The 12,544-nt window shown below is 40.7% G+C and overlaps 1 long non-coding RNA gene across 2 annotated transcripts; it reads right to left on the bottom strand.

Moving 5' to 3' along the window:
• Positions 1 to 2,133: 2,133 nt before the first annotated feature.
• Positions 2,134 to 11,351, bottom strand: LOC132653636 (uncharacterized). 2 transcript variants are annotated; one of them, XR_009591395.1, is made up of 4 exons: positions 9,229 to 11,351; positions 4,146 to 4,218; positions 2,740 to 3,927; positions 2,134 to 2,655 (listed from the first exon to the last, which is right to left on the bottom strand). It is a non-coding gene; the product is annotated as an uncharacterized LOC132653636 (long non-coding RNA). The 2 variants fall into 2 exon arrangements; XR_009591394.1 differs by having other exon boundaries at positions 2,134 to 3,927.
• Between the last annotated feature and the right edge of the window lie 1,193 nt (positions 11,352 to 12,544).

The following is a 12,544-nucleotide window of genomic DNA, read 5'->3' as shown; positions in this document are numbered from 1 at the left end:
TTTCAGTGAATTATCAAGCTGATGGTAGTTTAAGAAGTGACTGACACACTTGATTGCTTTGGTTGACCTTCAGTTGCAAAGAATGCAGTTGTCTTAAGGAATAAATATTTATGACCGTGTTTCTAAAATTGTTGCAACAAGTGAGAAAGTAGATATAGGGTGTCTAATAACCATTTATAGCCAGAATTGCACTAATTTTACCAGAATCAGAAGGCTCCAAACCAAAGAATTGCTTCCTTTAAAATCATAGTCTTAATTATGACTCATACAAGAAGATGGCTGTCTTTCTCCCCTCTTAACTCAGCCAAACAATATCTGGAGCTGCTTCTGGAGATATGCTTAGATCTTCTAGAATTTAAAGAAGGGAACGAGTGTTCATACCAGAGAGGTAATCCATAGTAGCAGCATGTTACGTTAAAAGATATTGTTAGATTAAACTCGGATTAACTTACTTCTTTAGCAACCCATAACTTAGTTTAGTATGTACATAAACTTCCACCTATGAGGAGGCGGAGGCAGGAGGATTACTGGTTGCTTCAATGACAGCCTGAGCAGCATACTGAGGCCTCACTTCTCAATCTAGTCAGCAAACCTGTATCTCCCAGCTTAAGTGATGTTCTTGTATATAGAGTGATAGCTAAGCTAGTAGTTTCCTTGCTGCATACCCAAGTTCACAAAAAAAAAAAAAAAAAAAAAAAAAAGAGGAACAACTGGGACAGGCAGCCAGGCAGCACACACCGGTAATCTTGGAAGGTGAATTTGGGTAGATCCATGGAGCTCTCTGGCGTAGTGTACTCAACATGTTCTAAGCCAAAGAAAAACACAGACTCTAGAACGAAGTGGATGGCTCCTCAGGGGTAGCATCTGAGGTTGAACTCTGTCCTCTACACACACACACACCTGTGCAAATGCATCCAAGTGCACACACGTGCACCCACATGACGCCGCCTACCCATTTACAAAGAGTATGTTCTCACAAGCAAACTTGAACCTTGGCCACTCAGAACAGCTAAGCTTTTGGCCAGTCACAGGCTGTGAAACTGCTCAAACTCATTTAAGTAGGACAGGAGCAGACTGAGGAACCCAGCTGCTTCTGGATGACACTTCTGCTTTGAGGTTCTCCGTATCCCTTGGCCGTGGTAGAGAGCAGTGCTCTTCTAATCTGTGCCCAGCCTCAACTCAAATGCTATTAAGTTTAATTTGTCTTTAATTAGATTGATATACAAAGTAGATCTTCACTGGTACCCAGGAGCACATGGTACTCCAAGGACCCTGCCAAGGCTCACTGTGCCCATCAATCTTTGCAGGGACTAAAAGTTCTATAGAATCTGAATTACAGAAGTTAGTATTTTGAATTCTTAAGTTCATAGGAGAAGTCCTTAAACTGGACTGAGTTCAGGGTTAGATGGAATCCAGTGACTGACCAAGCCCAATCAGCTTCAAATAGGTACATTTCCGGCTTGTTCCAACCCAAAGAGTCTGGGATGGCACTCTCCTGGTCTCCAGCTAATTTTTTGTGTAAGAACTAATGCATTAGAATGTCTGTATTGTCAGCTGAATGGTTATCTTTACTGGGGATTAGGATTAAATGTCTGACTTGGGAAAGTGTTAAACTTACCTAAAATTATTGACTTGAGGAATGAACTAGAAAAGAGATTTCAAAGACGTCCCACAAAAGTGATTCGATGGATTTATAATTGGTATGGAGAGACCAATTTGTAATTGTAATTGGTAAGATTTGTAACTGGTCATACTAAAGGGTTAAATTAGCTTACCTAAAATTCAGTTGACCCTCATGGCCAAAGGGACCCCTACTCTTTTCATTTGACTCATCATAGGGGCTTGCAGAGGAGGACTGTGAGATGTGTTTTAACTGACAGGATATTGGGATCTGGATGGTAACAATGGAAGGGAGAAGTCTAGGAAGATCTAAAACATCCTCATCCTACTGTCAAGTCCCCTCTTTAAACCAGCTAACAGAATTGTTGGGAAGTCTAGATTCAGTGCTCAAGGTGTTTCCACAAAAATATACATTAGAAACTATTTGCTAATTATATAATTTGACATATGAAACAAACCAGCAAAAGTAACAAAACTCTGAGACTAACTACTTTCAGATTATAGAAAAAAAAATTTAAGCCTGTAGGACAATTTTATTGATTAAGAAACAAATTCAAGGAAAGCAAGCTGACCATTTACAGGTCACGTGGCTGTTCAGTGTGTAGGAGTTGCCAGATTACAGAGCTTGAGAAAAATAATAGTTTTTTGTTGTTTAAAAAAACTACGCATTTATTTTATGTATATGAGTGCTTTATCTGTATGTCTGTCTGTGCTTTGGTAGGAAAAGGGTGCTGGATCCTCTGGGGCTGGCGTTATGAATGGCTGTGAGCCACCATTTGCGTGGAAAGCCAACCTGGCCGTCTGGTAGAGCAAATAGTGTTTTATTAACCACTCAGCCATCTCTCCAGCCCTGGGAACAAGTTTTGTAAAACCAGTCTGCATTTTGCATATAAGGGGTATTTCCTATAGGAGCTGAAGAACATTTCCTGTTGTATTTGAAAACAGACTGATTTTATTAGCCTGGTTAGAAAACGGAAGCTGGGCGTGTTCTGCAGACAGGATTTGTCAGCCTCCGCTGAGAATTTTAAGAAGATTCTAGCAAGAGAAAACCCAGAGGTTAATACACATTTAGACCGCCAATTGGAAGCCAGAGGACCAAGAGCAAAGAGATCATCTCACCTTCCCTTAAATCACTACTAAGAAGTCTTCAAACAAGACTTGAGTTCTTCATTACCCCGGAGCAACTGTCTTCATGGCAAACAGGGCGCGCTCGCTAGCTCACTTGCTCTCTTTCTGCGGAGCAACCGTGTGGCCACTAGAGGGAGCCTGTGAGACACTAATTATCAGATCCTATTCAATGAACACGGAGGCACAAATGTTAAAAGGTCAACAGGGTGCGTTGTCTTCCTCTGTGGCCTGGTACAGCTGACTGCCCCAGGGGAAGGTGATCAGAGAGCCAGCCACTGAAACCTGACGGGCTAGGGTCAGAGAGGAGGACCGCCCCTATCAGTGGACTGGGGAGGGCAGGGGAGGAGAAGGGGGGATTGATGGGATTGGGAAGGGTGGAGGGAAGGGGCTGCAGCTGGAATACAAAGTGAATAAACTGTAATAATAAAAAAAAATTAAAAAAAAAAGATCAACAGGGAGCTTCAGACTGTTCCAGTGTCTATCTTGGCAGGGCTGCCTTCTGTAAGTGCCGCTTTAATAAGCCAAGACGTCCCTCAGACAAGAAAGGCCATTTCTGTCCTGAGGGATTTGATCTTGAAAGTTCCCATTATTTCACCCTGTTGGTCTTGGGACCATTTTCAGCAAACAAAGCTTTTCACTAAGCTACTTCAGTACCTTGCTAGTGCGAGTTGTCCTATCTAAGCTAATAAATAAATATATATTTAAATTTCTCTTTAGATTCGGAAAACAGTCTCGGGCTTTTTGATAGAGCTAGCTCAGCTCTGTTATGCTCTCCACAGGTGGACACTGGTAAGATCAAAACCCCGGCTTGTCCTAAAATATGATTGTTTCTGGGTCTCTTCCTTATATGGGAAGAATAAAAGTGTGAGGCTTATAAAAGTTCAAACAGATCGTTCTGAAATTCTGTTTAAGTGACCCCACTAGTCACGGGAACTTGAAGCCTTGGGTGACCTTTCTCAGTGTGAAGGGTACAATTAAGCAGATTATCACGGTGTGTGCCCGTGCCATCATACTCTCTTCACCGCAGCTCCGGAGCCAAACGGATGAGTCTTGGCATTCGTTCAAGAGTTAGAACAATCGATAAGATTGTGAAGCCAGTTCCTGGAGCTCCACATTCTAATATCTTCTTGTCCGAACACAGGATTCAAAACTGATCGCACAAATGGAGCTACAGTGCTTCTGAAAGAATCAAATCGTGCAGAAAGGTTGGACAAAAGCTTTCCAGGAGAAAGGGGACGCAAAAGCGCGGATGCCTGCTCCTCAGGCACCCACACACAGAGTGAGCTTGATTCGGTTAATTCATGTTGCGTCCTTGTTCTCTCAGTACATAACCGGAAGGATTAATGGTTAGACAGCAACCAGAGCAGCTGCAGCCCAAGCTCGGGAAAGCGGCCTACCTCCTAATCCAGCACCGTGACTGCCCTCTGTCATTGCTTCTGTCTCTGCACTCCAGCATCCAGGAAGAAGATACTGGAAGTAAAGGAGTGCAATTACTTGAACACTTATGCACATGTGTATGCGTGTGCACAGCGAGATACACTCAAAGAGCAAAACCAGAACTACATTGGGGGTAAGCCAAGATGTCCTGCTTTGTCTCTGAAAACCCATGGTCAGCTCTTCTGCAGAGCAGCTCCTACACTGTATCCGAAAGCTGAATGATGGCCCTCGTCAGAACAAAGTCTTTGTTTTTTAAGAAAGTTGAAAGTAGGTCCATGACTGAAACAAACAAACAAACAAACAAACAGCAAACCAAAACAAAACAAAAGACCAAATTGAAAGTTCACAAAAACTGAAATGGCTAAGATTCCTCTCTAATGCTCAGCTTCCCATGTAGACCCTGAAGTAGCTGATGTAGTAGCAGTGATGAAGTAGATCTGTAGGTTACAGAAGGTGTTCAGGTTGCAGGTTAGTCACAGAGGCATTCAACAGAAGGGTGAACAGTCACCGGAGGATTCGGAAGCCAGAAGGAGACATCAGGCTGTGACAAAGCACTTCAATGTCTACTGAATATAATTAAATTTATTATTTTTTTCCATTTGTATGTGTGTCCGGTGCAAGTGTATATATGCAGGCTTGCGTGTATCTAGGCACATGTGTGCATGTAGCTCTATGTAAAAGCCCAAGGTTGATGTCAAATGTCTTCCCAAATCACTCTCCACTTTAAATATCAAGGCAAAGTCTCTTGTCAAATCCAGGGAGTTCCTCTTCCTCTAGTCTAGCTAGCCAGCTTCCCTGGGGACTCAGTGTCTCATCCTCCAAGCTCTGGGATTACAAGCAGGCTGCCATTCTGAGACTCTAAACTGAGTACTTACACATGAGTGGCAAGTACTTTAGAATCTACTGAAACACCCCTGCAGTCTTGTAACATCTATTTCAAAAACTAGCTTTATTTGAATGCTGGGATCTATATCATAAGATGGAATTCAGTTATGAAAACTTAACAATATAGAAATATAATTTAATGTTATTGTTATTAATATTAATGTAATATTATTCTTCTTAGGTGAAGGCTCTGGCTCTGGCCAGGGAAGGAGGTAGGCTAACTGCAGACCTTCACCTCTCCCTAGATTTCTCCAAGTCTAACCCCCACCCCACCCCCACTCTCCTCTCTACAGCTGACCTGCTGTGGCCTCTCCTCACTATCTGCCTCCATTCCAGAAGATTAACTAAGCAGATCCTGAAAGGAATCAGATCTCCTTTCCTCCCTCTTGAGAAGCCACTCTACTAGCCCACTCCTATTCCTAAGTCTCAGGACCCAATATACACAAACATATTTTACCTGAAACCCCCAGCAGTCACACATGTTAGGACCACAGAAGATTCTTCCTACCAGGCAACACACAGCCACCACACTCTCCTAAGCAAGCACTCCATGAAGCATCAGCCCTTTACAGCAGTGACAATGTTTGCTGCCATTCCTCTCAGTAATTCGTGGGGAAGATTCCACAACTGTTAAGTCACAAATGGCAAGTGTTCATGGTCGCCCAGGAAGGGAAAGTGCAACTCTAAGAAGGTTTCCTTCTTTTTGCCACCATGTAGGAGGCAAGATAACTTTATATACTTATTAGTCGGTGCTTGAATAAAACACTGAATAAACACAACACAAAACAAAACAGAAACAGGGAGGAAACACAAACAAAGGAACATAGCACCCACCCAACAGAGACAAGACCAGATATCAGCACCCAGAATTCTAATCTTTCCAATCTCAGATGCCTCGATGCCTGGGCAACACACAATGAATATCAGCCAGGAAAACATGTCTCCACTAGTGCCACAGCAAGCCCTGACTGAATATTCCAACATAGCTAAAGCACAAGAAAAAGACCTTAGAACAGCCTTAATAATAGAGAGGTCTTAAAGAAGGAAGAAATAAATCCATTAAAGAAATCAATGAAAACACAATCAAACAGTGGAAGGAAATGAATAAAACAGTTCCAGACCTGAAAGTAGAAATAGAATCAATAAAGAAAACTCAAACTGAGGGAAATCTGGAAATGGAAAATTTAGGAACTTGAATATGAACCACAGAGAGAAAGCTTCAACAACAGGTTACAAGAGGTGGAAGACAGAATTTCAGGCATCAAAGACATAATAGAAGAAATGGATACCTCAGTCAAAGAAAATAGTATTAGACCAGTAAAGTCAGAAAAAGGGAAACACACACACACACACACACACACCACTACCATCACTACCAAAAGTAACAGAAATCAACAATCATCGGTTATTGATTCCAACATCAACCATCTCAATTCCTCAATATAAAGACACAGATTAACAGAATGGATGCAAAAACAGGATCCATTCTTATGCTACACCTAAGAAACATGTATCAAGATCAAGAATAAACAACACCTCAGGGTAAAGGGTTGAAAAAAGATGTTCCAAGCAAATGGGCCTTAAAGAAGCTGGTATTTTTTTCTAAAAGAAAAAATAGATTCGAAACTAAAACTAGTCAGAAAAGATACTTTATATTCATCAAAGAAAAAAATCCAACAAGAAGATACTGCAATTCTTAACAACTATGTCCCAAACACAAGTTATTGTAGGTAGAACTTGAAGAAGACATCAGAATAATAGAAAGATCTCTCATTCTCATTAATCTGTATGATTAACACAGTAAGTATGGTAATACTGTTGAAAGTAATCTATAGATTCAATGCAATTTCCATCAAAATTACAACAAAGTTCTTCGCAGACCTTGAAAGGACAATTCTCAGCTTCATATGGAACACAAAGAATTTAGGATATCTAAAACAATACTGAATTATCAAAGAATTTCTGGAGACATCACAATCTCTGATTTCACATTGTACTGTAAAGCTATAGTAATAAAAAAGCAAGGTGTTGGCATAGATATGTTGATCAATAAAATAGAATTGAAGACCCAGACATAAATCCACACACCTATGGCCTCTTGACATTTGATAAGGAGGTCATAAATACATACTGGACAAAAGACAGCATCTATAACAACTGTTGTTGGTTAAACTGGATATCTAAATGTAGAAGAATGCAAATACATCCTAAAGTGTCAGTGGAATGCAAATCAAACGTACTTTGAGAATTCATTTTCCATCTGTCAGAATGGCTAAGATCAACAAAACAAGTGATAGCTCATGGTGACAGGGATGTGGAATGAGAAGAACACTCAGACATTGCTTCTGGGAGTGCAGACGCATAGAGCCACCATGAAAATCTGTGTGGTGGTTCTTTAGGAAGATGGGAGTCACTCTACCTCAAGATCCAGCTATACCACACTTGGCCATATTTCCAAAGGATGCTGCGTCCTACCTCAAAGACACTTGCTCAACCATGTTCGCTGCTACTCTATTCATAATAGCCAGGAGTTGGAAATAATGTAGATACCCTTCAACAGAAGAATGGATAAAGAAAATTTGTATAGTTACACAGTAGTGTTACTCAGCTATCAAAAAGTGACAACATGCAATTTGTAGGCAAATGGATGACACTAGAAAAGGGCCATCCTGAGTGAGGTACCCCAGGTTCAGAAAGACAAATATGCCATGTATTTGCTTATATTAGCTATTAAGTCATTGATAGTGAAGATACAATCCATAGAACTACAGAGAGCAGGAATGGAGTAGAGGGAACAAATAGAACTTGTTAGAAAAGGGAAATAAAACAGATAATTCTGGATGGATGGAGATGGGACTGGAACAGAAGGATCAAATGGAAAGGGGAGAGAAGAGTGGATAAGGGAGGGAATATAAAGAGAGATAGATAATATTAAAGGCCATTTTAGCGGTTGGAAACCTGATACAGTAGAAGCTTTCTAAAATTTATTCACTTATGAAGGGGATTTAAATTAAACTCTCAAATAATGGGAGAGACAGACACCAGCTGCATATCTCTTGTCACCAAATGAAGCTTCCAGTACTGGGATTGGGTTACATGTAATTGAGGGACAAAGAGGACCTATGTGAATCCCAAAACAACCCAGGCTGTTGCCAAGACTATAGGCTGCTCTCAACAAAATGAAAGCAAGGTCCCATTGCTGAAAACACCACTTTTGCAGCTAACTGAACATAGAGACATCAAGCTGGTGCCTACATTGAACCTTTACCCCTATGTTCCAGAATCTATGGCAATGAGAAGGTACTCTGTATGCTACCAAAAATGAAACATAAACACCCAGACTCTTTGATCTACAATGGTACTGCCAGAAAGATAGGCTAGGACAATGGTGGCACAAAGCTTGCGGAGTAACCAACCAATAGTTAATTTGACTTGAGGCCCACTCCATGAAATGAAGCCCATACCTGACATTGCTTGGGTGAGCATGAACCTGACACTAGATAGTACAGGGATGTAGAGGAAAAACCAGATAATATTGGTCTGAAAAAGAAAAAAATGTAGTAAAATGGCTCCTGGCGATATCTTCTCTGCTCATCAATCCGTGTCTTACTCAACTACCACCACAGACGCTTCCTCCTGCAGCAGACGAGAACACATAAGAAACCCCGCAGCCAGACATTACACAGAGAGCGAGAGACCTTGGAACATGTAACCCTGAATGGAATGTCTCTAGAAATTCCCTAGCCACTAGGATAGAGGTTAACAAATGAACCTGCCACAAAAGGGAAAATCAATTTTCTGCGATGGAGTGACACTGGGTATTATCAACAACTCCAGGGAAGGCTTCAATATCCAGTAGTCCAACATGTCACGGACTCTACAGATTTTTTAATGTGTTTTTATTTAGTGATAGTTTGGTGTGGGTTTTTTGATGTGTTGTTTTATAGTTTTTCTTGTTTTTTTGTGAGTTTTGTTGTTTTATTGGGTTTTTGTTTGTTTTTTTTGAGAAAGAACTTAAAATTGAGGAGGATCTGGAAGGACTTGGAGGAGGGAAAGGATATGACCAAAATACCTTTAAATTTAAAAAATGTTTTAAATAAAAACGTTAAAAATCAGTGAAAATAAGTAAAGGCTTATGTTTTTGGTTGTGAGCCTCACCTTTATTGGCCAAGGCATCTCTTCAGTCCATTCACCAGGAGGAATATCATGCCTAGTACTGGAAAACTCGATAGAAAATCAGTGTTAATGAAGTCATAGTCACTGGAGGAGAATCTACAATCTCTAATTTACTAAACCAGTGTAATTCCTAACAATAATCTATAAATCCTTAAACCCACAGGTAAGTGTAATGTTTACCCTTCATAAAAGAAACTTCTTTTTGCAACAGATGATCACTACAGAAAACCAAAACCAGTCAATACGCAGAGCTGTGGAGTCCATCTCCACAGCAGTGGATACATTTGCAAAATACTCCTATATCTCAGGGGACTCCTATATCTCAGCAGTGGATGCATATGCAAAATACTCCTATATCTCAGGGCTCAGGGGACATTGCAGAAGAGGAGGAGAAAAGATTGTAAGAGCCAGAGAATCATGGATTTTGCTGAGAGATTGTGTCTCCTAGTAACATCAGAAGGCACACCCGTGAAGTCTTACCAATATGACTGTCCAAATCTGAGCTGAACAAGAAGGACAACAATGGACATGCCAAACTAGACAAAAAGAAAATTCCACAAGGCCTCAACCCTACACAAAGAACTACAGGCAGCTGAATAAAGATTGGAGTGCCCAGGAGAGAGCGCACCAATTGTTTTCCAGTTCCAAAAGGTCAGCCCTGAAAACATAATGCAGGTAACAATATATAAACTCCACAAGGCTGTGTTTGGAACATGTATGTATATACAAATAAATATATGCATCATAACAATGATGAAAAAAGAGACTGAATTTGAAGGCGATAAGGGAGAGATATACAGGAGGGTTTAGAGGGAAGAAAGGAAAGGGAGAAATGATGTGATTAAACTACAATCTTGGAACAAACAAAAAAGAAGTAAAGACTTACCTGGGACAGATATGTTGACATACAACAGCAACTAATAATGAGCAGAAACAGCAAGCAAGAAAGGAAAACCCCATAAAATTAAGACACCAGACGGTGTAATGTTGTAGGCTTTTGCTCAGTCTTCTTTAACTTTCCTGCTGAGAAAGAGTCATGGTTTGCTTGCACTTGGAAAATCCAACTCCTGCACTATAGCACCTCCAGACCTCACTGGAAGTCTGGCTTGCTGTTTCCAGGCCTTAACAATCCTGCAGTTTCTTTGAAATTTTACTCTCATTCAACCAATAATCTAGCATCATTTCTTTGTACTTATGAGTGCTCTGTTATAGACTCAACACTTAGTGGTTCTTTGAAGTAGAAATTTCTGGCTTCTTTGAAGACTGAATTTTGTCATGTGATATTTTGCTGCAAGCTGGGCATGTGATATTTTGCCCAGGTTTGCTTGTGAGAGGGCGCATGATGGTTTTTTGTGGTCCCTCATGTGTGAGGATGTAACTGGCCAGCTGAGAACATCCATGGGTGGAGGCCCACACACAGGAGAGTCACTTTTTTGACCGACATCACTGCCCTGACCTTTGTGCTTTGACACTTGGCTTTGCAAAACGAAATGTTCCAGAGAGCTTCTCTGGGCAATCCAGCTGAGTCTTTTGGCTTTCACTGCTTCATATTGTCCTCTGGACTTGACTGCTGGTATCCTGATGAGTGAGTCTAATCCCCTAATGACCCATTGACCCTGAGCATAAGGAAGTAGAAAAAAAAAAAAGAACTACAGCCTTTTCCCTACTAATCTCCTACCTAAGGTTTCAGGGGTAGGGGTAGGTTGGAAGGGAGGTAAAGGTGCTTAAGAATATAAATAAAGTAGATTTGGTGTGAAGCCTACAGTACTACTGAATTTTTTCCATTGAAATCTGTGACATTTATGGGGAAATTGCTAAAGTTCAGTTTTTAAGGAAAATATTTCACTAGTTAGAACATGACCTGATGGCTGAGAGTACTAGTAAGCATTCAGGTTGCCTTGGCCTACAACCAAATGACAGTTAACAAATCTTCTAGGAATCAAAGAACATTTTGTTTCTCCTACGTCCTCAGTGTTATATGAATTCACTGAAAATGCGCTTGCCTTGGGAAGATAGCTATAATCAGGCTTTAACTAAACTAAACTTGTCTTACAACAGCTATCATCTTGAGGAATTTCAAATTATACTAAAACCTCTACCTTGTGTATTCATGAATGCTGAATATGAGAATGCAGAAAGTGTGGGAAAGAATAGCCTGGAATTAGACTCAGCTGCTCAGGAACATCCTCAATGTTCTAAAAACAGTAATAGCAGCTGATTTTAGGAAAGCACCTTTATTTGCAAATCTCATATGCTGTGGAAAGGACTAAATCCCAGTGAAACATCCATTTTTACTGAGTAGACTAATAGAAACGTGCTATTCTTTTCCTTTCTAATGTCTATCCATAATGCTGTAATTTAACCATGTTGTTCTATCACCCCTACCCAAAGATGGTGAGGACCACACTACTGTGAGCATTGTGATTAGGACTAGTAGCTGCTCATGCTGGTTTGTGAGATGGTCCATATGATGATCCTGAATTAACACTAGTAATAGTTAATGTTGATTGTCAACTTGACAGGATCTAGAATGATCTAGGATACCTGTTGGAGCTCTTCAGACAGTCCTAGGCTCTTCCTGTATCTTAAAATATTTTGATCATGTTTTATTTTAGCATTTTGAGAGTTTTTGCTCTTGTATTATCATTTTTTAATCCATTTTTGAATTGAATTTTGTGCAGAGTGAGAGATATGAATCTAGTTTCACTCTATAATACATGTGAGAAGGAATTGAAGATGGCAGGGGTGGCTACATTTTGTTTCTCAGACTCTATCTTAAGTTGACTGTCCTTGGAGTGGCTTGGCCCCTACCTTTAGGTTCCGAGAAGGGCCACCTGGCTTTCCACCCAGCAGGTTGTTGCGGCTACCGCACAATATGTTAATAGATAACTATCATCAGGCCTCCACTCCACAGGTTGTCATAAATACCACAGAATGTATTAATGGGTCCTCCACCCAGAAGGCTATCATACAGATATTTTAGATATCTGTTGGTTTGGCCAGGTGGCTTGGAACAATTAGCCTAAAGTCACCTTGCTTGCTCACCCCCTCCCCCTAATCTTACACTGTAACACTGTAACACCAAGGCTTAGAATTCCCCACTTGCAGTTTTTTCCTTCAAAAACTCTGCCCTCCTGAGACTCAGGGCCTCATTTTCTAACCTGCTGTGTCAGGGAAGATTGGTGGCCTGAGCTTAAGCTTGAATAAAGATCCTTGTGTGATTTGCAACGGACTCAACTCCTGGTGGTTTTTTTAGGGTCTCTCAAATTGGGCACAACATATTCAATTCTCCTGGCAC

The sequence above is a fragment of the Meriones unguiculatus genome, chromosome 4 (assembly GCF_030254825.1).
Source record: "Meriones unguiculatus strain TT.TT164.6M chromosome 4, Bangor_MerUng_6.1, whole genome shotgun sequence".
NCBI classification, from domain to species: domain Eukaryota; kingdom Metazoa; phylum Chordata; class Mammalia; order Rodentia; family Muridae; genus Meriones; species Meriones unguiculatus.
Note: the sequence above shows the minus strand (reverse complement) of the source record. Positions and strands in the feature narration are given on the sequence as shown.